The sequence below is a fragment of the Pleurodeles waltl genome, chromosome 8, assembly GCF_031143425.1.
Source record: "Pleurodeles waltl isolate 20211129_DDA chromosome 8, aPleWal1.hap1.20221129, whole genome shotgun sequence".
In the NCBI taxonomy this organism is placed as follows: Eukaryota; Metazoa; Chordata; class Amphibia; order Caudata; family Salamandridae; genus Pleurodeles; species Pleurodeles waltl.
The window spans coordinates 1303766648-1303794042 of record NC_090447.1 but is presented as its reverse complement, the minus strand read 5'-3'; positions in this window follow the sequence as shown (position 1 = coordinate 1303794042).

The window sequence follows — 27395 nt, the reverse complement described above, 5'->3', positions numbered from 1 at the left end:
AAATCTTCCTTTGAAAGGACAGAGTACAGCCTGGCTACTGACTCTTGGAATTGTATTTTAAACGCTGCCGCCTGAGTCTCCATCTCTACACATTCCAGTGTGCAGTAGATCATGCAAATTAATTTTTAGAGTAAGCACTTGCCCATAAGTTCACGGGACCTGAATAACATATCACAAATTGATGATTGTTTCTAACATAACCTATTCTCTCCAGAACTGAGGCTGATACCTTTTTCGTGCACTGCTTATTGGTAGTACTTATAACCTGAATCTTTTTTCCTGAGAAGGGCAGATTAGGGACCTCAACAATTCTAACGGTCAAGCAGGTAGCTCTAGTATTGATCACAAATCATATAGGGAGGCCATTCACCTCACCTTCTACAGATTAACTATTTAGTCTGCCTCCAACATTGTGCCAAGCATGCAATCCTTGTTCTCCCTTAGGCATAATCATTGTGACTGATCGAGTCCAATCGGACTCTTGAACATCGGTGGACCTGGAAAGTATGATTGTTAATCATGAATGGATTCTGATGAAGCCTGGGATGGGGCTTGAAGTTTAACCCTCTGTTTTGTATTTGCTGTTGTGCCTTGGAGCTTGATGCACATTTGGCCAAAGGTACCTCTGGTTCTGCATGTTTTGTATCAGAGCTTTGGGTATTGAGACTGCTACCTGCATCACCCCCACCGTTTGTGTCATAATATTCTGCGCCTGACCATCAAATTGCACTCTATCCGGATTAAGGGGGTCATTCTGACCCCCGCCGGTGGCGGATGCCGCCGGCCTGGCGGGAACCGCCAGAAGACCGTACCGCGGTCGAAAGACCGCGGCGGTCATTCTGAGTTTCCCGCTGGGCTGGCGGGCGACCGCCAGAAGGCTGCCCGCCCAGCGGGAAACCCCCTTCCACGAGGATGCCGGCTCCGAATGGAGCCGGCGGAGTGGAAAGGGTGCGACGGGTGCAGTCTGCAGTTGCTATGCAGACACTGAAAATCTTTGTGGGGCCCCCAGGGGCCCCACGACACCCGTTCCCGCCAGCAAGGTTCTGGCGGTCAAAACCACCAGAACCAGGCTGGCGGGAAGGGGGTCGGAATCCCCATGGCGGCGCTGCCTGCAGCGCCGCCATGGAGGATTCCTCAGGCCAGGGGAAAACCGGCGGGAAACCGCCGGTTTCCCTTTTCTGACCGCGGCCTTACCGCCGCGGTCAGAATTGGCCTGGATGCACCGCCAGCCTGTTGGCGGTGCATCCGCGGTCCCCGGCCCTGGCGGTCTATGACCGCCAGGGTCGGAATGACCCCCTAAATTTGCATTCTGCCTTCCAGGGACGAACATTATTGCAGAAGAGGTAACCTTCTTCAAAGCATCAATATTTGTTCCACCAAAATTCCCTCTACCTCTCCTTTGGTAGACCACATTTCCTCCTTGCGTGTACTGAATAATGATTCCTTTCATGCTCTCATTCACACCAAGTCCAGGATCAAGACCTGAATCAATTATCAGTAAACCTCTCAGACCACCGTTCAGTGGCAACTTTGCCTGTACTATCATAAAAATCTACTTCAATTTCCTCTATTTTGCATCTTGTGTAATACTGCAGTATTTTGCATTCTGAAGGATGTCATCAAGAGACTTTGCCAGCATATCACATTCTGCTGTATCTGAGTGCTAATCTCTTGGATGAAGCAAGACAAGATAAACTCACTCCAATTCCCAGCAATCAGGTCTTCTATTCCAATCTGTTACCTGTATACCAGCATGTACTGTCTCTTTCGGTTCCTGTGTCATCCTCTACATGATTGGACAATTTTCTTCTTTCTGTGACACCTTAGTTCTCAAACGTCACAGCATCATACTTAGCCTTTACCAAAGGGGAAGTGGCATTTCTATGCTCATCTCTCTCAGACTCTTGGATAGGCCAATCAACAGCCCGGCTGCTCTCTGTCCGCACAGCTTTGGGAATTCCCAATTAAAAAATGTGCCTACATTTTTCCATAAAACTTTCAAAATCACTGCCTAGCAGACAGTGAAAAGCGCGACGGGTGCAACTGCACCCGTCGCACGGCCGCAACACCGCCGGCTCCATTCGGAGCCGGCTCCTGTGTTGCAGCCCTCCTTCCAGCTGGGCCGGCGGGCGCTAACTTAGTTAGAGCCCACCGGCCCAGCGGGAAGGTCTGAATGGCGTCAGCGGTCTTTTGACCGCGTAGCGGCCAATTGGCGGTTCCCGCCTGGCGGGCGGCGACCGCCGCCCTCCAGAGTAGGAATGAGGCCCTATGTTTCCTCAGAAACCTATCCATTGCAACACTAAGGGAATGCATGCAAGGCGTGGGATGCACTACTGCAGGCAGTGTACAATGGGCGGGTTAACTTTCCTTTCTTCAGCTGCTGTAGTTATTTGCATTCAACATCCTGTTTGAGAACTAACATTTTCATTTCATCCACACTTCCTTGTCCATAATAGGAGGTATTCCAGTAATTTTAATTTTGGAGCCCTTAAATGTTCTTCCTAGCACCTCCACCCTTATGGCAGGAATTAATGTCCTCATGAGAGGTCATATGAAGCGACCCTATACATTGAACGCAAGGGTAGATATGTGTGGCTTTCCTCGTTATAAGCCTCCCATTACCCATCTTTTTAGAGGACTCCCTGGCTCCAATTTCTACTTCAAGAATGTACCTGTATCCGCAGTACCTGCAACTCTTGGGTTGATGGGGGCATCCTAGTCCATTTTCTGGGCCACTAGTAATGGGGTTTTAGCACTAAGCCTTCATTCCTGTAGCACCCACCTTTACACTATTGGAAATAGTCTTCAGAAAAATGTTGGATCAAATCTGTCAACACAATACTCCAGACCTCAATATATGCTATTCAAACACAGGTGCCTTGGCCCTGTCCTCCTGATGTACCATGACTAATACTCCGACTGGTCTAGCGCCAGGGTTCTGGAGAGCCGGGACCATGCCAGATTTTTTGCATATCCACATTTAGAAAACTGTAGATTTCTGAATTTTTTTTTTCTAATTGTGGATATGCTAAAAATCTGGCATGGACTACATGAAACGGGCATCCAAGAAATCACCCACAACTGGATCTCCTTCTTCCTTACAGAAAACATTAGAGTCAGCATGCCACCCAACAGGTGAAAAGCCTGGAACCTACTCTGTGGAGTCTGTGCAGTCTCTCAATGATCATCTCTCAGCTGACCTGGTTTAGCATCTACATGACTCCACTAGAAGACCTCTTCAGGTCACACAGCATCAACATTCTTTTTTCAGACAAGACCCCTGCAACAGAAAAAAAAAGTTCAACACCTGCATGACCACAGTGGTCACCTGGATGAAATCCAACTGTCTGAACCTCAACACAGACAACACCAATGTGGTGATCTTTGTAATAAAGACCACTGAGTGGGCCTCCACCTTGTGTCCAGCACACCTCGGCCCCACATCAGTCCCCACCACCCACGCCAGAAACCTAGGAATCATTCTTGATGGCAAGCTTGACATTCCAGCCTAGGTAAACGTGGTGACCTCCACCTGCTTCCACATACTGAGGATGCTATGAAAATGTTTCAAATGGCACTAGAGAAAACCAGATAAACAGTCACATAGGCTCTGATCACCAGCAGACTCGACTACGGTAACACATTAGGCACGGGAATCACCAAACAGCTCCGAACAGACTCCAAACCGTCCAAAAGGCTTTAGCAAGACTCATTCTTAACCTACCCTGCCACAGCCTCATCTTTCCACATTTCAAAGGTCTCCACTGGCTCCCCATATACAAGTGCACTCAATTCAAACTACTCACACTCACAAAGCACTACACAACATAGGCTGCCTACATCATTAGCCGCATACATTTCCACCACCCCTCCAGACACCTCAGATCAAAAACAGAACTGAAGCTTTCGATTCTCTCTCACATCTCCCTGAAAGCCTGGAACAACGTGTCGTGGCACATCAGAGCCTCCCCATCACTTTTTGAGTTCAGCAAGAAGCTGATGCCAGGCTCTTCAAGTAATCTCACCTTGGGAGTCCACTGCCTATCTACCTGTGAAGCACCTGCATACCGTCACTTATTGAGCTTTACAAATAGGCATAACATAACATAAAAAGCAGGTATCCAACTGACCACCTGCCTTGTTACCCTGCCCTCACTTCTTCACTCTTCCCCAAGCCTTACTTTTTTCCCTCACCTTTCAGTACTATCACCTATTATTTCTTCACTCACCTTGGACCCGACTTATTACTATTCATGCAACAGTGAAAAATTGCAGCACTGTGTTAAGTGAACAGTGGTTGTTATAGGCCATTGTGTTTCCTTGCAGGGGTGGGTGGCTGTGCACAGGGGGAGGGATGTGGGCCTGTTAATGGGTTTGTGGGCATGCAGGGGTAGTGGATTCAGTGCCTGTTGGCTGGGTGGGGTAGTGGTCCTGGTGAGTGTTGGAGGGGTGGGGTGGTGCATGCGTTACTGGTATGATGGATATGGGGTAAATGTACATGACTTACCCGAGTCCATTCCTCCAGTGAGGCCCTCAGGGTGCAGGATGGCCAGTACCTTTTCCTCCCAGTCAGTGTATTCGGGTGGTGTTGGTGGAGGTCCGCCCCCAGTCTTCTGGACTGCAATGTGGTGCCTGGATGCCATGGCCCTGACCTTCCCCTGCAGGTCATTCCATCTCTTGCGTATGTCGTCCCTGCGTGGATGGTGTCCCACTGCATTGACCCTGTTGACAATCATCTGCCATAGCTCCATCTTCCTGGCAATGGGTGTGTGCTTCACCTGAGCCCCGAATAGTTGTGGCTCGACCTTCAGGATCTCGTCCACCATGGTCCTTAGCTTCCTTTCTGTGAAGCGTGGGTGTTTGGGTGGTGCCATGGTGAGTGTCGTGAATGGTGTCTGGTGTGGATTTCGGAGAGGGTGCTCTTCTGTGGTTGGGTGTAAGTATAGTGGATTATGGCATTCGGTGTCTGCTTCTGGTGATCTCTGTCTTTGTTGGCCTACTTTCATTGCAAAGGATTGTGGTATGTTTGTGAGTGTTTTATGGTGTTGTGGATGTGTGTCAGGTGTGTGGGTTTCTAACTTATCCAACTCGTGCACTTCTTACTGTTGGGTCCACTTGCCGCCTGTGGCGGTCTGCACCGCCAATGGTCGTTCGGCTTCCCCTGACCGCCAAGGTGATTTGTGCATCATTATTTGGAGGGCGGGATGTGGGTGTGCTCGGTGGTGGCGGGATGGGAGGTCCAGCATTTCCACCGACAAGGTCCTGGCGGAGACTGGTGGACTGGTGATTATTGTCAGAATCAGATTTTTGGTTCATTATATGGCGGGTTTCTGTTCACCGCCAATGGCGGTTTTCTGTTCACCGTCGCCACGGCGGTCAGCGGTGTTTACCGCTGTGTTCATAATGGCTGCCTTAATCTTCTTTGACCATCTGTAATGAAGGGGGACAAGGAGAGCATCCAAAGAGAAGACTGGAAACATACCTTTCCCACTCCTGTAGAGCAGAGGAATATACTGAGTGAGGGCTCTATTAGGGCAGCTGATAGGGTGAGGGTACCCTTGGTCAGTTTTAAAAACCACCCACGGGTCAACAGTTATAGTCTTGTACTCGGGTGAGAATAGCATGGAATCAGCCTAATGTGTAGCCTTCTGCCAATACATGTGTAAAGTCCCTTCATTACCTCCTAATACACTAGAAGATAGCCTGTCATTAAAGAATATAGTCATCCATTGGATAAGACATGTTAGACACTGTGGTTCCATCGTATACCCAGACATTATTTCTGCCAAGCACTATTCAGAGAAGTCAGGGTGCTGGGAAACCATCAGGCTGATGTTATCTTGCCCTAAGTTGGTAAAAGGTCTGATATCTTTGGAGGCACGTAATCCATTACGAAATGGTTCAAATATTGTTTTCAAAAACTCCTCGCACGACCGAGGCACTTTACACAAGGGGGCATCTACCATCTCGAGCAAGGGACACCTATTATGGGAACTGTGGATTTAGCCTCACCCGCAAGGGCATATTCCACAAACACTGGGAGGGAGTATGCAAACTTCACTGAAAAACAGAGGCCACGGAGAACAATGTAAGCAGATTACCTCTCGGACATTGATTGACTATGTCCACTATCAGCCCCCATGAATAACAATTTACCTTCTGAACAGGGTAACTTTCAAATGGATTTTAAACTATACCCGGAATTGTCTAGCTCTAGGAGATAGGATCCAGCCGAAAACCCTAATATGGCAGAAGCCACTAGGAGATCAAATCCAACTTCTACCTCCAATGTCTCATGTAGAGATCATGCTGGATCTGGCTCCTTCAACCCTGCACTAATTTAATGGAATGTAGCTGGTATACGAAATAAGATTAATGATGCTGAGTGGGGGATGTTCAATGATAGTTTTAATGTTTGTCTATTTCAGGAAACGTGGGCCATCTCAAATTTTTATAGGCAAGGGTACATCTCATTTTGAAAGAAGGCCAGCCCGTCTGCAGCAGGGAGAGCAGGTGGGGGCATTATTACATGGATAAAAATCTCACTGGTGGGTGAAAGGAAATACATTTATGTCAATTCAGTTGATATACTGACAGTCTCAATTAAGTTAAACAAGGGACCTTTGCTTCTAAGTGTTAAATCTATCACAGACCAGCTCCCCCTAGTCAGACTAACACAATTAGCCTGTTGAGTGCTCTTGTGACAGAATTTCTGCCCTCTCACTTTATTATTGTAAATGGAGATTTTAACGTGTCCCTAGAGTCTAACTCCCTCTTTTTTGAGCTAACGCGGGTAGAGGACTCTACATGGGGAATTCCAGTAGTCCCAATGCTGAAAAAACTATCTAAACTCAACAACAGGGCCTTGCAGGTCATTGATTTTATGATAATGCATGGCTTATGGCCAGGAAACGGGTGCTTTCCCTCAGATACTCTGGTAAATCCAACGTTTTTCAGAGGTTCTTATACTGGCCTCATTGATTATGTGCTTATTGACATAAGAATCTGGCAGGAAATAAATGACCTTAAGGTGGGAGAGCAATGTAATAGTGACCATTCCCCTATTTTGGTGGAGTGTGAGAGGTGGTTTTCTGACAAAGGAGATATTCAACGTGAGCATGAGGGCACGCTCCCTCTAATGGTGACAAACAATAACTGTGCCATAAGATGGGAGACTTTCATAAGTTCCAGCAATTTAGTGGCAAAAATGCACTACTTAGGCCCTCATTATGACATTGGCGGTAATGTCCGCCTACTGCCGCGGTGACAGCCGCCAACATACTGCCACGGAGGTGAACATCCGTCTGCCATATTATAGACACTGACAGATATCTGGCACAGTTTTGGAGGAAACCAGCAGTATCCATTGTTGGAGGTCGGTGGTATTCTGGCGTTGCTACCACCAGCACCGCCACGCCAGTATAACGCCGCTAGCAGTATAATGACCATTCAGACAGCCTGGCGGTGCTCTGCTGGTGGGGCGGTGCTGGCGGTAGCTGGCTCCTTGCTGTTCCCTGCTGGACGTTCTCCTCGCCAGACAAGATAAGTCAGACGTGCAACAGGGGAGGGGGGGTGGTAGTGTGGGGGATGTTGTGAGTCAGTGTGTGGTGTCTGCGTGTGTGTAAGAATGTGTGTGTGTGAATGCAACAGTGATTGTTGTGGTGTATGCGTGGTTGTGTGTGTGTGAGTGAATGCATGTTTGCACGGCTGTGTGTATGCGTGCCCGAATGTATGTGAGTAGGTGTGAGTGAATGTGTGTATGGATGTGAGTAAGTCAATGCGTGTATGGAAGTGTGAGTGAATGGGTCTATGTGTGATGCACGTGGGTGTATGTGTGCATGTATGCGGGGAGAGGGGGTGCCATGTGTGTAGGGGGGGTCAGGTGCTTGCTAGGCGGGGTGGGGGAGCTGTCTACCAGTGACAGGGAAAGGATTCCCTGTCACTGGTAGCCCTACCGCCATGGTTTTCAAGGCGCTTCTTCCGCAGCGGAAACCCTGGGGTAGGCCTGCTCATTATGCCGCCGGCAGTGTTCTGTGGGCCACCGGGTCGGAAATGTACATCTCCAGCCCAAAGGTTCGATGTGGCGGGTTGGCAGCAGCCAACCCGCCACACTCATAACATGGCTGTGCACACCACCAACCTGTTGGCTTTATTACTGCCACATTAACCCTGGAGGTCAGAAGACCGCCAGGGTCATAGTGAGGGCCTCAGTCTCTATCCAACTACCAGACACCACGTTTAGCACACACACACCAAACCAGATCATGGTAATTCATGCAGAACTCTTTTCTTCTTTGAAAGAGTTATTTTTTAGAGCCACTAGGGGGAATAAACAGCTGAAAGTAGGCAAACATAACAGATACTTTAATAATATTTGCAAAAAGGCAAAGTGCAGGCTCTTGGAAGCTATAAGACAAAATGACAGACCAACGATAACCTTGGCAATGTGCAAATATGCTGCTGTAATAAAGACTAGTAAGACTCAGTGGGAGGAGGTAACTTAGCAGGAACAGTTATCAGCAGCAAAAGAAAGTAATGCAAAGTGGTTTTGGTCTCTGGTTGCTCAAAACGGACGAAACGAAAATCCTAGACCGGATTGTCACATCTCTGCTGATAACTGGACTCTTTACTACACTAAACTTTAAGCGATTGATACTGCTTGTACAGGTGGGATCACACCGTTTACCTTAACGGAGACTAAGATAGCTATTAGGGCCCAAAAATTGGGAAAGGCACCTGTGCTACATGGAATGCCGTCTGACCTGTTTAATTCTGACCTGAAATTTTGGGGTCCTTACATAAACACCGTGTCAACCACTATTCTGGGGGTAGCAATCCCCCTCATTCCTGGAAAGGTGCATTAATTGTTCCAATCTATAAAAAAGGGGATAGATCGGATGCGGGCAATTATAGACCAATAAGTCTCCTAGATAATTTGCAGAACATATTCTCTTATCAAGTTTTGGGAAGATTCAGGGATTGGATATAGGAAAATGACGCCTTGAGCCATTTGCAGTCGGGCTTCAGGAAGAAGATAAGTACACTGTACCAGATCTTCAGTTTTCTTACAATTAAGTAGAAAATGGTGGACCTGGACGACGGGAGACTTTTTGTTGTCTTCCTAGACCTGAAGTCCACCTTTGACTTGGTCCCCCAGCACAAATTATGGGAGATTTTAGGAAAAATTGGAGTTCCAGCCCCTTTGCTAAGGTTGATCCAGGAACTGTGCTCCAAGAGCTATGCCAGAATAAGGTGGGGATTAAATGGGGAATTAACGGGAGAGCTTCCAATACAGAAAGCGGTGAGGTAGGGCTGTGTGTTGGCTCCCACACTCTTTCTACTCTTTATAAATGCTTGCATCCCCAACTTATATGATTGGTGTGAAGACTACGTGCCTACTGTTTGCTGATGGCACTTTACTGTTATCACAAACTGGTTCTGGATTAGTTGGGCTCCTCAAGAAACCTTTGGGGTTTTTCAGAGAGTACAGTCTACAAATAAATGGCACCAAAACCAAATACATGGTTTTTGGTGACACAAAGCACAAAGTGAAGAAATTGATACTGTTAGATAGTGAAACTCTAGAGAGAGTTTCTGATTTTGATTATTTTGGGAGTCAGATTAGAGGATTCCCATAAATGGTAAGCTCAATTGTTAAGGTGTACTATGCCTTTGAAACAAAAGGCTGGGGGTATTTTGAGATTTGCTGGTAGAGCTCACAGTTTTCCAATCACACCAGCGATGGAAATATTCAAACGTCAAGCTAGAGGGGAGTCCTGTATGGTGCAGAGCTATGGCGTCATGGTAAATTGCAAGATTTAGAAAGAGCGGAGAATTCCTTTTTAAAGGCCCTGTTAAAAAGCCCCTTGAGCTCCCCCACGTTGCCTGTCCGAATGGTTTTGAATGTGCACTCTATTGCAGAAATAGCTGCCATGAGGCCATTACAGTATTGGATTTAGTTCTGGACTACAGATATTTTAGACCCATACAGGACATGGCTAAAAGTGCTGCTAGCCGCCCCACACGTTGAAAAAATTGTGTGGTGTAGCTATGTAAAAAAATACTTTTTTAAACTTGGGGTGGGCTTGTATTAGCTAGTCCCCTTACACCTTCCAAAGAACTCTATGCAGACCTTGATGGATGCATATTGGTTGAATTTGCAAATAGAGGTTAGTGTCAGCCCCGTCCGGTAGTATGACGGATATTTTTTTATCAGTTAAATGTAATTATGAATTTGAGCATTATTGGACATGATTGTAGTACCCTCAGCACGCACACTTTATATCAGATTTAGAATTGGATCCTTACCGCTATGTGATCTTACTTCCAGATGGAAGCAACATGAAAATCCAACAGACTCCTGCCCAATGGGATGTAAGACCAATGAGAATATTTTCCCACATTTTATTCCATTGTCCTGCATATAAAAAGCAGAGGGCATGTTGGTTTAGACCACTCTGCAAAATCCTGGGTATCAGGGACCGGCACTCGGCCCCCAGGGTTTACAGAATTTGCCCGCACGGGACTGTCATGTGCAGTTGCTAAGGTTCTAGAAGCAATTTGGCATCTAAGACATAAATCTGTGAGCATTAATGTATAACCTCTATTAAAAGTCTATAACTGTGTTTTGACTAACATTCTCTTTACGAGTGTACATAGATATATTTTATTAAGTTTTAATTATTATATAGAGTGAGAGAAAGTATTTTATTAGATTTTAGATCTTGAGGATTTCTGGTCCAATTTTACCACTATGTCTTGTGATCTGAAGTGAAATGATAATGCTGAGAATCTCATTACCTGCGGAAAGAAACCAATATTTTATTGCAGCCTGATTTTGATAAAGCGGGCTAAAACATCGATGGCAAGGTTCTTCTTGCTTTCCTTGCGAGGGTCTGTATTTGATATAAGCTTGTAATTCAAATTGCTTTGCTTTGCACATATTCAAAGTTTTAACTTTTGTTTCAGATTTTGTGCATGTTGTAAAATATGAATTTGGACGAGGTGTTTTTTACTACCTTGAGGATTTAATCATTGTCCTTTTCTTCCAAATTGCCTTTGTCTTAATTGATGATTTTTTGTATGATGTGCTTTTATGGTATTCTTTGCCGAAATAAAGCTTGAATTGAATTGAATGGACTTAAGCAAAGCATGCAACAGACTCCACCATCCTTTGCAAGTAACATATCTAATGCAAGACAATTTTGCATTATCATGACTTTCATAGTGACTAATTCCTTTTCAACAACTGTTAGTGCACCTGTAGTGTTAGTAACAAGCCAATAAAAATGGGTGGACAATTTGCTATCATCACTTGATGCAAAGCTACTCCAACAAAAGTTATTAAAGTGACAAATATATCTTTCAGCACCTGTTTAAAGCTATGCTTTCTTCTCCTTTTACTAGTTGAGTTTCCTCTGCTCAAGTTATTTGTAAGGTATATCCTAGGAAATACAAGCTTACATAACACCTCCATACCCTGAACTGAAAATATGCAGGTTTACCACAACACAATACATTCCCCTTATTAAAACTTCCTGTCTTGTAAATTCTTGGTCCCTCGCCATATAATTTTGTTCACAGTCACTCCAACACACCATTTCAGCAGTCTCATCCCCTTCTCCTTCAGACATGATAAGTAGTTCTCCTCTCTTTGCCACTTCCAAGTTCAACCTAGGACCACTTTTTGTCTCTTCAGCCTTTTCTTCCCCCTTACTTGACTTACCCTTCATTTTTCCACTGCACTTTCCCTCTCCTTCCTTATCCTTTCATAAAACTTGTCATAAAAAATCCTTTAAGCATGATTAATTTTACAACAAAGTTCACATTCACTTTTCCATTTTTTTTGTCTTTAACTATAGATAGATTGTCATGGTGTTTAACGCATACATTTGCTGAAAAATCATCATAGTAGTCTTGGTGATTTCCTTAACAATCCCCGTATTTGGCTTTTTGCTCGACCTCTACCTTCTGGACAGAGAGGCCTCACCCAACATTGAGGTAGATCAGACACAAATAGACAGTAAAGAAAAGTTAGAAGGGAGTCTAACACGTAAACCTAAATCTGAAAGGATCCTTAGCTACAATATTTATTATCAAATGCTAGCTGAATAAATAAGTCTATATCGCATGACCACAATAGTCTTTCTTCCTGCATATATTTTCTGACATGCAATACAACTCTGACATAAGTCTTTGGTTATGACACAGAAATGCGGGTTGTACAATTGACGTTTAAAAGTCTGCACCATTTCATCCCTGTTAACATTCGTCAGGCCATGTAGGTTTCAAATAATGGATGGCAACATAGAATCTGGCACAACCAGTTTCCCATCATTAGACGCCCAGATTTCACTGCCATCCTTCATGAAATCTGCCCTTTCACATTTTTGTTGGTTGATGTTAGGCACTGCATTCTGGAGCTGTCAAAGCTCACTGAAAGTTTGCACAGGCTTTGACAGCATGGTAGAGGCAGTTTCATTTTCATTATTGCATGGTTTGCTGTAGTGAAACGTACTGAGTTCAATACCTGGCGATCTTGTCAACATAACAATTTCCAGTGGTGACAGATCATCACCATTCTTTTGGACAGCACATTTCACAACCTCTGTTTCTCTAGGTAACTGGAGTGCATTCAACAGATTCACAACATACAGGCTATTACATATGGGAGACCTAGAGGGGTTCAAGAAACCACTCTGTGACCAGAGCTATCTGCATGCACCATGCAAAATCTATACTAGGTATCGGTATATATGGTAACCCCCAGCCCATCAGATGTGCAGCATGCCCTTGTTAATGGTATCATATTGATGGATTAAACCCAGATCTGGGACTTGGGGTAAATGTTTGATTGGTTCCACATTCCGTCCATCATTTGTGTTTGTTTGCTTTTGTCACCCTAAGTGCGCCAGGTATGCCCAGACGTGGGTCCTGGGCTCACTATGTCACTGGATTCAAGCTAGCCTGGCTGATAAGAGTGATAGGCTGAAACTAACCAGTCCCAGGATGCTTGTTTCCTGTCTAGGGGGGACCTGGCCTAGGAGTTCGGGCTCGACTGTTCCCATAGGGAACAGGGTCAAGACTGATTTGCATCTTGCTAGGTCCAAACTGGGATGGCATTGTGAGCAAAAGAATTGAGGGACTAAACCTAGATCTGTGACTGGGGGTGAATGTTTGATTAGTTCCGCATTCCGTCCATCAATTGTGCTTGTTTGCTTTTTGTCACCCTAAATATGCCGTGTATGCCCAGACATGAGTCCTGGGCTCACTATGCCACTGGATTCAAGCTAGTCTGGCTGATGAATGGTGATACCCTGAAACCGGTCCCAGGTTGCATGTTTCCGGTCCAGGGAGGACCTGGCTTGGCAGTTCGGGCTGGACTGTTCCCACGGGGAACAGGGTCAAGGCTGATTTGCATGTAGTTGTGGCCAAACTGGGGTGGCATGGTGAGCAATAGAATTGATGGATTAAACCTAGATCTGTGACTGGGGTGAATGTTTGGTTTCACACTCCGTCCATCATTTGTGCTTGTTTGCTTGTTAATGGTATCAGCTCAGCTATCTGTGCATAAGTTACATGGCACAAGTAAGATGCTTCAATAACACCATTTGTGGTGCTAAAGGCAGATGCAGCTTTCAAGAAACCATGTCTGTCTCTCAAACAGGAGCCATTGGCAAATAGTGTGTGATGAGACTCTTTGAGTGGTACATCCAGAATGTCGGGTTTCGGCCTAGAGCACAGCTCTTTCACATCAATACAGCTATGGTCAAATTTATCTTCATTAGAATCACTGGTAAGAATGGGCAAAAGCGTAGCAGAAATGGCCACATTGAGATATCTTAAAGAAAGGTTCTCAGTTGCCAAAATCACATGTTTGTATTTAGTATGGCAAGTGCTGCCTAATTTTGAGTTTGAGTGCGGGTCAAAAGGATTTTAATTAAATGTGGAGCCATTACAATGAGTGAGTAACCCATCACAATACCCTCGCTTTGCTGTGTGCTCAAACTAACAGCAGCAACCAATTTTAAACTGCAAGGAAATGTGGCGGCCACATGGGTGAGCATAGCTGAAAAGTATGTCACTGGCAGCTTCGCCTCCCCATGCGTCTATGCCAACACAGACAGTGCACACCCATATATAGGGCCAGATTAAAGAAAAGTGGCGATGCATCCAGTGCAGCGCAACTTTTCTTGTGCCCCTTAGCGCTCCCCTAACACCACCCTGTGTGCGCCGTATCTGGGATACGGCGCACCATGGCAGTAGTTACAGAACTAGTGTCAACAAATTTTACACTGGTTCGGAGCTTTGCAGGATTAGCATAAAAATGTTGAATCTAATCCTACAAAGCCCATTGAGGCCCATTGTAAACAATGGTGTGCCTCCTTTTAACGCCTGCTCCGAGCACCCGTTCTCCTTTATCTCACTGTCTGGGAGGAATTTAAAAAGGCCAACTGCCAATTATTCACAGCCATTTGACCAAAGACACAGGTGGCAGGCACAAAATGGTGGGGGCATGAAAATGCCAACTTCCTAGAAGTTGCATTTTCAGAATTGTGACTTTAATTTCGACTTTAACATTAAAGAGGATTTTAAATTACAAAATCTTTTGAGACTAAACATAAAATTCCTACCTGTTCCCAATCAAATGTTAGCATTTATTAAATGTAATAGGGTAATCTAATGTGATCTAATGGGAGAGGTTAGCCTCACAGTAGCGAAAAACAAAGTTAGAGGTTTTTCTCTACGATGATATATAACATTTAAAAGTATATGTCCAACTTTTTAAAATTAATGCACACTGCCCGGTGGGCTGTATAGGGCCTACCTTAGCGGTCACTGATATGTATTAAAAAAGACGGTTAAGGCATAGCAATTTCTTTTATTTTTGCTAGGTTGAATTGGCAGATTAAAACGGCACACAGGCTGCAATGGCACCCTTGAAAAATGTTTGAAAGGGCTACTTAACTGGATGGCACAATTAGCACTGCAGGCCCAATAGTAGCATTTAATATAAACCTGGGTACAAGTTGTACCACTTTAACAATGACTTATAAGTACATTACATGTGCCAATTAATGTAGGCCAATTCCTAGCACATTTAATGGAGTGAGCACAAGCAATCTAGCACTGGTTAGCAAAGTCCTGAAGCCAACAAGAACAAATTTCAGCCACAGAAGTTGAGTACGCAAAAGGGTTGGGGGAAGACTGCATCAAAAACTGTCAGTTCTAATACTTGCCAAATGGTACAGTGTCACTGATGTCATTATGCATAAGCCTCTGTAGAGACTTCACCATGAGGGAAAAGGTGAAAATCTACTGGTGGCAGTAGCTCACAAATCAGAAAAAATAATTCTCACCTCTCTCTGTGTGGACAGACGCTTCATCTTTAGGACTGTCGATAATCGCTGATGAGACACTCTTCTTCCTCCTTTCTCAATTTGGTGCCCTAAGTAACAGACTTCTATGTGACAGTACTGCACTTTGTCAGGGGAAACCTTGTGCCCATTCTCCACAAGTTGGCTGAGCAGGACAAGTGTGTCCTGTCTACAGGCTTCCTTGGTCACAGATGCCACAAGCAAATCATTGATGTACTGCACCACTGTCAAACTGCAAGGCAACTGTAAGATCTCTATGTTTTTCTTCAATATCTGGTTAAGGAATGCAGGGCTTTCTGTATACCCTTGAGAGCTCAACACCATACAAGAGTTTTATCTTGGAATCTGATTGCCAAAAAATAGTGACTGTCCTGATGTTGAGGGATACAAAATAATGTCTGTTATAAATTAATAGCCATAAACCACACAGCATCGGGGGAATTTGGAAAGAAATTACAGCAGGATTCTATTTTTTATTTAGTTTCTGAAGAGCCATTATCAGAGAGCCACATGGACTTCCGGTGATTTCTTTTTGAATGTCCTGTTCTAATCCCAGACATACTTCTTCTTTTACTGTCTCCTTGAAGTCAAGCGGTAAATCCTCCTTTGAAAGGACAGAGTACAGCCTGACTACTGACTCTTGGAATTTTATTTTAAACGCGGCCGTCTGAGTCTCCATCTCTACACCTTCCAGTGTGCAGTAGATCATGGAAATTAATTTATAGAGTAAGCACTTTCCCATAAGTTCATGGGACCTGAATAAAATATCACAAATTGATGATTGTCTCTAACAGAACCTATTCTCTCCAAAACAGAGGCTGATACCTTCTTCGTGCACTGCTCATTGGTAGTACTTATAAGCTGAATCTTTTTTCTTGAGAAGGGTAGATTAGGGCCCTCCACTATTCTAACTGTCAAGCAGGTAGCTCTAGTATTGATCAAAAATCATATAGGGAAGCCATTCACCGCAACTTCTACATATGAACTATTTGGTCTACCTCCAAAATTGTGCCAAGCATGCAATCCTTGTTCTCCCTTAGGCATCATCATTATGACTGATCGAGTCCAATCGGACTCTTGAACATCGGTGGACCTCGAAAGTATGATTGTTAATCATGAACGGATTTTGATGAACCCTGGGATGGGGCTTGAAGTTTAACCCTCTGTTTTGTATTTTCTGTTGTGCCTTGGGGCTTGGTGCACATTTGGCCAAAGGTACCTCTGGTTCTGCATGTTTTGCATCAGAGCTTTGGGTATTGAGACTGCTACCTGCATCACTCCCACCCTTTGTGTCATGATATTCTGTGCCTGACCATCAAATTGCACTCTATCAGGATTAAATTTGCATTCTGTCTTCCAGGGACCAACATTATTGCAGAAGCGATAAGAGGCAACCTTCTTCAAAGCATTCATATTTGTTCCACCAAAATTCCCTCTATCTCTTCTTTGGTAGACCACATTTCCTCCTTGCGTGTACTGAATAGTGATTCATTGCATGCTCTCATTCACACCAAGTTCAGGATCAAGACCTGAATCAATTATCAGTAAACCTCTCAGACTACCGTTCAGTGCCAACTTTGCCTGTACTATCATAAAAAACGACTTCAATTTCTTCTGTTTTGCATCTTGTGTAATACTGCAGTATTTTGCATTCTGAAAGATGTCATCGAGAGACTTTGTCAGCATATCACATTCTGCTGTATCTGAGTGCTAATCTCTTGGGCAAAGCAAGACAAGATAAACTCACTCCAATTCCCAGCAATCAGGTCTTCTATTCCAATCTGTTACCTGTATACCAGCATGTACTGTCTCTTTCGGTTCCTGTGTCATCCTCTACATGATTGGCCAATTTTCTTCTTTCTGTGGCACCTTAGTTTTCAAACGTCACAGCATCATACTTAGCCTTTACCAAAGGGGAAGTGGAATTTCTATGCTCAACTCTCTCAGACTCTTGGATAGGCCAATCAACAGCCCGGCTGCTCTCTGTTTGCACAGCTGTGGGAATTCCCAATTAAAAGAATGTGCCTAAATCTTTCCATAAACCTTTCAAAATCACTGCAGTTCTATCTACCTTGGTGTACCATTTATCTAGGTTCTCTCTCAGTTGGGAAGACTCTATGTGAAATGAAAAAAAATCTGCTCAAGTCCACAGAATGTGCACGTATGCTCCTCCTTGTATCTACCTTAAAGGAAACTCTCCAGCTGATGTGTCATCAGCACTATCACCTTTATTACCTTCTGACACCACTCTTCTCTTTCACATCCTGGAGCTTTCCTTCTTTGACCACTGATCTCTGACTTTTGCTAAATTTCCACACTCTTAGATACTATACACCAATTCATTTACATGCATTTTTAAACCTCTCAATGTCATGGCCTTTAAATCCTTGCCACTCAGCCATTCTGAAAGTTCTGGAGTTTTCCCCCCAAAGATGGTTCTGGCATTGACTCTTCCTTGCCCAGGTATCAAGATGTCTGGGGTGACAAAAGCCTAGTATGAAGTAATTTGTGAGTGTGCTGAGGCAGCTCCTTTAAAATATAAGTGTGGCAGGTGAATCAATCAGAAGAACTCAGTAAAGTGCAGATTAGCAAAACACTGTATAAAATTGAAGAGAAATCTGGAATGGATTCGACTCCTAGGGCCAGTAGGAAAGATCTCTCTAATATTTCCAAAAAGAGCACAATTTTATAAGGTTCTAAACAATGCATTTCATATGTTCAATACAGTTGTACATGATTCCCACAAAATAGACCAATCTGCATTAAATAGTGTAAATTTGTAGCAAGTAAATACATCAATCGCCTGGTGAACCCCATTGGTACTAAAAACAAATATTGCTACATTTTGTGTGATTCTGCTAAAACAGCTAGGTGTAACCTTGAGCACACATTTTTACTGAAACATTTTAAAATTTGTGAATAGTGCGCTCACACGTGCAATGGGGATGGGGTCAACCACCTTTACCAACTGTGCAATCCTCTCTCCCCCCACAAAGGCAACAGACTCAACTTCTTGGGATAGGACATAGCAAATTTACTTCACATGAAACAAGGTGGTATAACAACCACCTACATCAATAACATTACACAATAGAGAATATAGCACAATACACAGCAAACATGAACACGGAATTGCACATATCCTATTTACATCCCCATTCGGGGGCAGCACAGTGAAGAAAGACCTTTTGGGATAAAGTGGCACATCAAACATTTCTGACAGCTCCAGAGACCGCATAGCGCCTTGGTCCCTGCCGGGGCATCCCGTGACTCTTGGCCACACTCCACACAACATAATATAATCTCCTGGGTACCCGAGCTAGGGCCAGAAGTGTAGGGCCACCAGCAGGTCAGCCCCCCTTCCAACCAACCTCACCCCTGCAAGGCTTCTCCAGAGGGAAGCAGCCAACTGGGCAACTTAGTACCCTCAAGAATCAGTGCCGTTATTCGGCTACAATGGGCTCTGATGTAGACCTGTTCAGGTGGGTGGGTGGTAAGACTAAGTAAGACACCTCCGTGTTGCAGCACATCAGGATGTGGGGGCCATCCGGCGCTCGCCCACATTTAAGGGGGGATAATACCTTACCACCTCCCCTCCGTCGCATACCCCATGAACACTTCCGGTCACAACCCATCTCAGGCCCCCAGCCCCCTCCACGGTGGAGCGACTAATGACGCCCACCAGCAAAATGCGATGGGCTCTTAGCCATAGTGCTCTCACTCGTGCAATGGGGATGGGGTAAACCACCTTTATCAACTGTGCAATTCTCTCTCCCCCCACAAAGACAACAGACTCAACTTCTTGGGATAGGACGTAGCAAATTTACCACATAACATAATATAATCTCCTCGGTACCCAAGGTAGGGCCAGAAGTGTAGGGCCACCAGCAGGTCAGCCCCCCTTCCAACCAGCCTCATCCCTGCCAGGCTTCTCCCGAAGGAGGCAGCCAACTGGGCAACTTAGTGCCCTCAAGAATCAGTTCAGTTATTCGGCTACAATGGGCCATAGGGCCGAGAGGTCACTGGCGAATCTGCCCTCCCCTAAGTAAGCAACCTCCGTGTTGCAGAACATCAGGGGACAAAGAGGGGGCCATCCGGCGCTCGCCCACATTTAAGGGGGGATAATACTTTACCCCTCCCCTCCATCGCATACCCCATGACCACTTCCGGTCACAACCCATCTCAGGCCCCCCCCCTACGGTGGAGCAACTAATGACACCCACCAGCAAAATGCGATGGGCTGTTAGCCAGAAGACGCTTTCCTGTGAAAACACATTCAAACATTATCTTCTGAAAACTGAAAATGCAAGTTGATCCATGTCGTGCAGAATATTGACAAAGAACAAATAAAATGGAGTGTGAGGCCTACATTTGGTAATGTAGCTAGAGTTCGACTTTCATTAGCGAAATGCATTTATTTTTCAAAAAACTAAGTTAACTTTGGTCATATATTAGTATCCCAGCGGGGACATGTTAGAATTTTACCCTTCCTAGGTCAATACATTCATAAAATAGAAAGTCCTGTCATTAACAGTGCCCATCTGTAAGATTGATATCTACATAACTGACAAATTATTTACGTAAGAGCATTTAATAATAAATAAATAAACTCTGAACAGGTACACTTGGATGTTTTACACTTAGATTTCTTGGGCATATTTTGTACATATTTCACCAAGACTTTGAACGTTTACCAATAGTACTATTAAATATAAAGTAAGCACTGTGCCTAGTACCCTGCAAAAAACGTTTTTGCAAACCCAATATGTCTGGCTTGTTAGTGAAACTAACTGGATATGTCCCTCCATGCAGTTACACATGGATATGGATGGGCACTCAATTGCTCCTTCATGCACTTAGTCACTCATCCTTGCATTAGTGCATTTTTTCATCCACCCATTGATTTATTCTTGCATTCACCCCCTGGCCCGTTCACAATACCATGTACACAAAATCATCAATCAAATAAGAGGCTCTTCAGCTACCAGCTTGAACTATTACCTTTGCTGATGTTTTGAAAGGGGTGTGAGAGTGATTCTAGCAGTGTTACAGGTAGACTCTGAGAATCATGAGAGTACTACCATTAGGTATAACTGCTAATCTTTGAGGGGGTGTAAGAGTGCTATCAGTAGCCTCAGAGTACCATCCTGTGAGGGGTGTGAGGTGATCAGTACTTCTGGTAGTGAGTGACTGCTACTCTAATAGTCTTGGTCGTGCAGTTGGTGTGCAAGACCGCTAGTATGTGGGAGATGTAAGAGTGATTATGTGACTGTAACTGTGTGAGGGGTGTGATAGCGCTTTCGCTAGTGTGTGACTGCTAGTCTGTGATGGGCTTTGAAAGGGTCTTTGGCATATAGAGTGTTTTTGCTTGTCCCCCATGAAGGCTTTAAAAGATCCCCCCATGCTTTCATCGAGACCATGGCTGGAGATTTACATTGTTATTTTTAATGATGAGCAAGTCTTACTTTTGAAATAACGCTGCAGCAATCAGTCCTAAGAGGAGACCATCCCTTCCTCTGTGAGCTGTATGGTCTGCTTTTTTCTAAGGAGGCTGCCCAAATGTTAAAAGGGCACCAATGACCCAGGCTCTCCATTTATTTACATTTGAGAAGCATGTACCAGTCACCAATGGCACACTACCTCCATCCAACAAGTGCCTTGCAAGAATCCCTGTCGACCAAACCACAAGCACACCTGGATGTGTTTACTGACATCACCAGTTACATCATTGAACATTGTTGCAGTCCCCAACCCACAGACATCTTAGTGGCTCTCAGACACTCAGCCCCTGCTCTGGGACTCTTCACCGGACTCACATGTACAGCCCCACAGCAATTTGTGGACTTCTTGGGAGCAGGGGGTTCACCACTAGGGTTCACCATAATATTTACGTGCCAAGGAGCGCTTCTCCATTTATGCGCAAAGAGAGCTATACTTGTTCATTAGATAATCTAGTTTGACCCAGCACGGAACCCACCTGCTGAAGTCATCACTCACTGAGTTGAAGGGAGGGAAACCTGCAGTGGTGAAACAATGCAAAATGTAATCACTGCTGCGAGAGAGAAAGGAAGCATACCACATCCTTTCGGCCGTTTATAACTGCAAAATGAGCCGCCCACCACCCTCCCCGCATTATTCGAGTTGAATGTTGTGCCATGTTAGCAGTAGGGTATTCCAGAGCATGTCATGCTGTATTGAACTGGTCCTTCTGCTGGGGGCATCTATTGCTATTTGCTGTTTTTTCAACTGCGACCAACACTACTCGTTGGACTTTGTTCTGCCATAATCGGGGGTACTCAGAGAAATGCACAGTAGTGGGGCTGGTTTTTTTGGCTAGTGGATAATAATGCATCTTTAGTGCCCTTCATGGGGGGATGTGGGAACTGGTTCATTGGGTTCCCATGCCAATTAGAAGTTGCTGGGATCCAGTTGTGACAACTGACGTTTTCCACCTGTGGTGGCCTGGGCCATCTTACTATTGGGTTATAGCTGAGCACCAAGCATACACTGACCCTCCAGGAAGTGAGGTAAAGCAGTCTCAGACTTATTCGGGAAGGTGGTGTCGATTAGAAACTCAGAACTCCGCAAAGAAAGTAATAACTCGTACAAGTTAGTGTTCACTTCGTCCACTTAGTGTTTCAATTGTTAAGCAGAAAATGTCCTTTAATTCACATTTAACTAAGAATAAACATAAACTTACAAATGCACACAATGAAGACTAGACCTTTCTAACTTTCTAGCCACTTCCAGATCTATAGATTTAGGTAAAACGTCTCCTAGAGTTGGGCAATATATAGCCCCTTCCCTGTCATGCTTCGTTTGGAGGTCACATTGTAAACCCCATTCCTATTGCCTTGGTTAGAGAGTTCTCAATGTAAACCCACCCCTGCTGTATTTGGCATGGGGTTACACAATGCAAAGCCCCTTTCTATTACATTTTGCTCATTTATGAGAAAATCTCCCTTAGAGAGGCTAACACAAGTGCTACCCATCAAACGTCTGTTATGTGTGCAAATGAAGGAACAGAGCCAAGAACTTGTTATTCATACTAATGTTTACTTCTTTTGTGGGATTACATGAGCTCTGGTGGCACCTAAAGCTATCAATAGCTAGACCTAGAAAGCAGTAGAACTGGCAAAATATGAATGAGACCTGCGTGTATGTGAGTAAAAATAGCTTGTTCCTTTGAGGGCATGTCCATCAATCAATCAATCAATCATTTAAATTGTAAAGCGCTCTACGTACCCGCCAGGGTTTCAAGGCACTGGGGGGGGGGGGGGGGGGAGCTGATGTTACTGATCGAAGAGCTATGTCTTGAGGAGTCTTCTGAAGGTGAGTAGGTCTTGGGTCTGTCACAGGTTGATAGGGAGCGTGTTCCAGGTTTTGGCGGCGAGGTATGAGAAGGATCTGCCGCCGGAGGTTTTTCGTTGGATGCGGGGGACGACGGCGAGGGCAAGGTTTGCGGAGCGGAGCTGACGTGTGGGGGTGTAGAAGCTGAGTCTGTTGTTCAGGTAGGTTGGTCCGGTGTTGTGGAGTGCTTTGTGAGCGTGGGTAAGAAGCTTGAAAGTGATCCTCTTGTCCACGGGGAGCCAGTGAAGGTTTCTCAGGTGGTGGGAGATGTGGTTGCGGCGGGGTATGTCGAGGATCAGCCGGGCGGAGGCGTTTTGGATGCGTTGGAGGTGTAGTAGGTCTTTTACTGGGATGCCTATGTAGAGTGTGTTGCCATAGTCTAACCTGCTGCTGACGAGGGCCTGTGTCACTGTTCTCTTTGTTTCTGTCGGGATCCACTTGAAGATCCTACGGAGCATGCGGAGTGTGTTGTAGCAGGAGGAGGAGACTGCGTTGACCTGTTTAGACATGGTGAGGGAGGAGTCGAGGACGAAGCCCAGGTTGCGTGCGTGGTTGGTTGGTGTCGGTGGGGTTCCAAGTGCGGTAGGCCACCAGGTGTCGTCCCAGGCGGAGGGGGTGGGTCCTAGGATGAGGACCCCAGTCTTGTCCGAATTGAGTTTCAGACGGCTGCTTTTCATCCATTTGGCGATGGATTCCATTCCCTCGTGGAGGTTGGTTTTGGCTGTGCACGGGTCTTTGGTGAGCGAGAGGATGAGCTGGGTGTCGTCGGCGCAGGTGAGAATGTTGAGGTTGTGTTGTTGGGCTACTTGTGCTAGGGGGGCCATGTAGATGTTGATGTCTATGATGGAGTCGAGAGTTGCTAATATTATGTATTCATTATTCTTCAATGTGTCACTTTCTGCAAGATATTGACTTCCTTTACCTATGTGTATGTTGGAACAGTTATGCAGACTCTCATGCTCTTTACTACTGTAGATTGAAGTCAGAAGAGCAACTTTTGAGCAGGTGCTGTACAGCGCTTTCGGCCGCCAGCACCCACACGCAAAGCAATATCACCTTCATTTAAGGTGAAGGCTTGGGGAGAGGTGAGACTTTTATGGCAGAGGGAGGACAGGCACTTTAGAGGCTTTCTGGGGGAGGACCAGACATCAGAGCAGTTACCTCTATGAATGAGCACTTCCTTCCTTTTAGACAACCTGATGTTCAGAATTTAACTCAAGAGAAGGACTAAGTACGGGCTAAGTCAGCCTCCTCGTACCTTTTTTCAAGTGAAGTGACCACATCACATAAACCTTCTCCACACTCCATTGGCAGCCAGTGGCCAATGGTATCCGGTTCGAGCTACAGTGGACTAGGGCATTCAACTAACAGGTCCCATCGTTCACCATAACCAACATATAGCTTTGCAAGCCGTAAGAAACCTTTGTTTGTCCGCTGAGAAGCTGTTCCCCATCTCTCTTTACACAGATCACGTTCCCTCACACTGGCCTTTGTCATTCTTTAATTTCAAAGCTTTTTAATTCTTTATTTTTTCCGATCCATAAACCTCCTTGCTTTGCCAAACTTTCACTATTGGGCTCAATGTCAAGAGACCACTTTGGTGGTGAATATTGTGTACCATAAACGATGATGATAATTATGATAATAATAAGAACAATACTACTACTACTAATAATAATAATAATAATAATAATTATACAAATAATAATAATTGAAATAACCATAATAAAAAGCCTATTCCAAGAAAAGATCAAAGAGTGTAAATGCAAGATCAGGACACAGCATTAAGTCGTGGATTGCTCAAGGTTCATGAGGCTGAGTGTGCAACCACACCCCTCACAACCTTGCACAGACCTGTTAGACATTAGATTATGTTTCCTCAGAAACTTATCCATTGCAACACTAAGGGACTCCATGCAAGGCGTGGGATGCACTACTGCAGGCAGTGTACACTGGGCGGGGTTAACTTTCCTTTCTTCAGCTGCTGTAGTTATTTGCATCCAACATCCTGTTTGAGAACTAACATTTTCATTTCATCCACACTTCCTTGTCCATAATAGGAGGTATTAGAGTAATTTTAATTTTGGAGCCCTTTAATGTTCTTCCTAGCACCTCCACCCTTATGGCAGGAATTACTGTCCTCATGAGAGGTCATATGAAGCGACCCTATACATTGACCACAAGAGTAGAAATGTGTGGCTTTCCCCGTTATAAGCCTCCCATTACCCATCTCTTAGAGGACCCCCTGGCTCCAATTTCTACTTCAATAATGTACCTGTATCCACAGTACCTGCAACTCTTGGGTGAATGGGGGGCATCCTAGTCCATTTTCTGGGCCACTAGTAATGGGGTTTTAGCACTAAGCCTTCATTCCTGTATCACCCACCTTTACACTATTGGAAATAGTCTTCAGCAAAATGTTGGATCAAATCTGTCAACACAACACTCCAGATCTCAATATATGCTATTCAAACACAGGTGCCTTGGCCCTGTCCTCCTGATGTACCATGACGAGTACTCCGACTGGTCTAGTGCCAGGGTTCTGCAAAGTGAGTCCTGGAGAGCCGGGACCATGCCAGATTTTTAGCATATCCACATTTAGAAAACTGTAGATTTCTGAAAAAAAAAAAATCTGAATGTGGATATGCTTAAAATCTGGAATGGACTACATGAAACGGGCATCCAAGAAATCGCCCACAACTGGATCTGCTTCTTCCTTACAGAAAAACATTGGAGTCAGCATGCCACCCTACAAGTGAAAAGCCCGGGACCTACTCTGTGGAGTCTGTGTAGTCTCTCCAGGATCATCTCTCAGCTGACCTGGTTTAACATCTACATGACCCCACTAGAAGACCTCTTCAGGTCACACAGCATCAACTTGTCTTTTTTCAGACAAGATCCCCGCAACAACAAAAAAACTTCAACACCTGCATGACCACAGTGGTCACCTGGATGAAATCCAACTGTCTGAAGCGCAACACAGACAACACCAATGTGGTGATCTTTGTAATAAAGACCACTGCGTGGGACTCCACCTTGTGTCTAGCACACCTCAGCCCCACATCAGTCCCCAACACCCACGCCAGAAACCTAGGAATCATTCTTGACGGCAAGCTTGTCATGCCAGCCTAGGTAAACGTGGTGACCGTCGAACTGCTTCCACATACTGTGGATGCTATGAAAATGTTTCAAATGGCACTAGAGAACACCAGATAAACAGTCACATAGGCTCTGATCACCAGCAGACTTGACTACGGTAATACATTAGGCACCGGAATCACCAAACAGCTCCGAACAGACTCCAAACCGTCCAAAAGGCTTTAGCAAGACTCATTCTTAATTTACCCTGCCACAGCCTCATCTTTCCACATTTCAAAGGTCTCCACTGGCTCCCCATATACAAGTGCACTCAATTCAAACTACTCGCACTCACAAAGCACTACACAACATAGGCTGCCTACATCATTAGCCGCATACATTTCCACCACCCCTTCAGACACCTCAGTTCAAAAACAGAACTGAAGCTTTCGATTCTCTCTTACATCTCCCTGAAAGCCTGGAACAACGTGCTGTGGCACATCAGAGCCTACCCATCACTTTTTGAGTTCAGCAAGAAGCTGATGCCAGGCTCTTCAAGTAATCTCACCTTGGGGGTCCACTGCCTATCTACCTGTGAAGCACCTGCATACCGTCACTTATTGAGCTTTACAAATAGGCATAACATAACATAACAAGCAGGTATCCAATTGACCACCTGCCTTGTTACCCTGCCCTCACTTCTTCACCCTTCCCCAATCCTTACTTTTTTACCTCACTTTTCAGTACTATCACCTACTATTTCTTTACTCACCTTGGACCCGACTTATTACTATTCATGCAACAGTGAAAAATTGCAGCACTGCGTTAAGTGAACAGTGGAATATTGTATGCTCCCTTCTTTGCAAGGAGCCGGATCACTGATGAGGGTGGTGGCTGCTCCAGCATTAAAAATGGCTGTTTGGCTTGGCACTCCAAAAATATAAGGGGATCGGAAGATTAATGCTCCAGTGTATGCCCTCCAGTGAACATTTACTATATTAATGAAATACACTGTTCCAAAGAAAACACAAGAAGCTAGGGAGAATACTAGGGAGTCCTAATTAATAGGAGCAAGAGTCCTCACACACCCTATTGGGTGTCATGCTTCATCATCGGACAGGCTCCACGTCAGACTGGCGCTGCAATGTCTGATGGGCACCCCACGAGAGGGGGGGCTCTCTGCCGGAGATCTTTTATCGATGATGCGACAATTTTGGGTCGGAAGAAAGAGAGGAGAGATTGATAGAAACTAAAATTGGCTCAAAAGACTTTTGAGTTATCAGGTGGTGTTATTGCAATCATTATGACTGACAGTATTAGTATACATATTATACTATGATTAACATTTATGCCTCAATATGTGGCTTTCTTTTGCAACCCTTTTATCTATCTATATGACGATTGCCCTACTGAGCGGCTATTAGGTCGGACTCCACTTTAAGGTGGCCGCCTCGAAGACTCTGAACTCAATGGGAACTAGTCCGCCTTCCCTTTTTCTATTCTGTGTCCTTTTTTGAGCTCGCTCATGGGCTCCGGCTTGCCGTGCGCAAGTACCGTTGCCGGGCAACGAGAGCAGCAACAGCTGCTCTC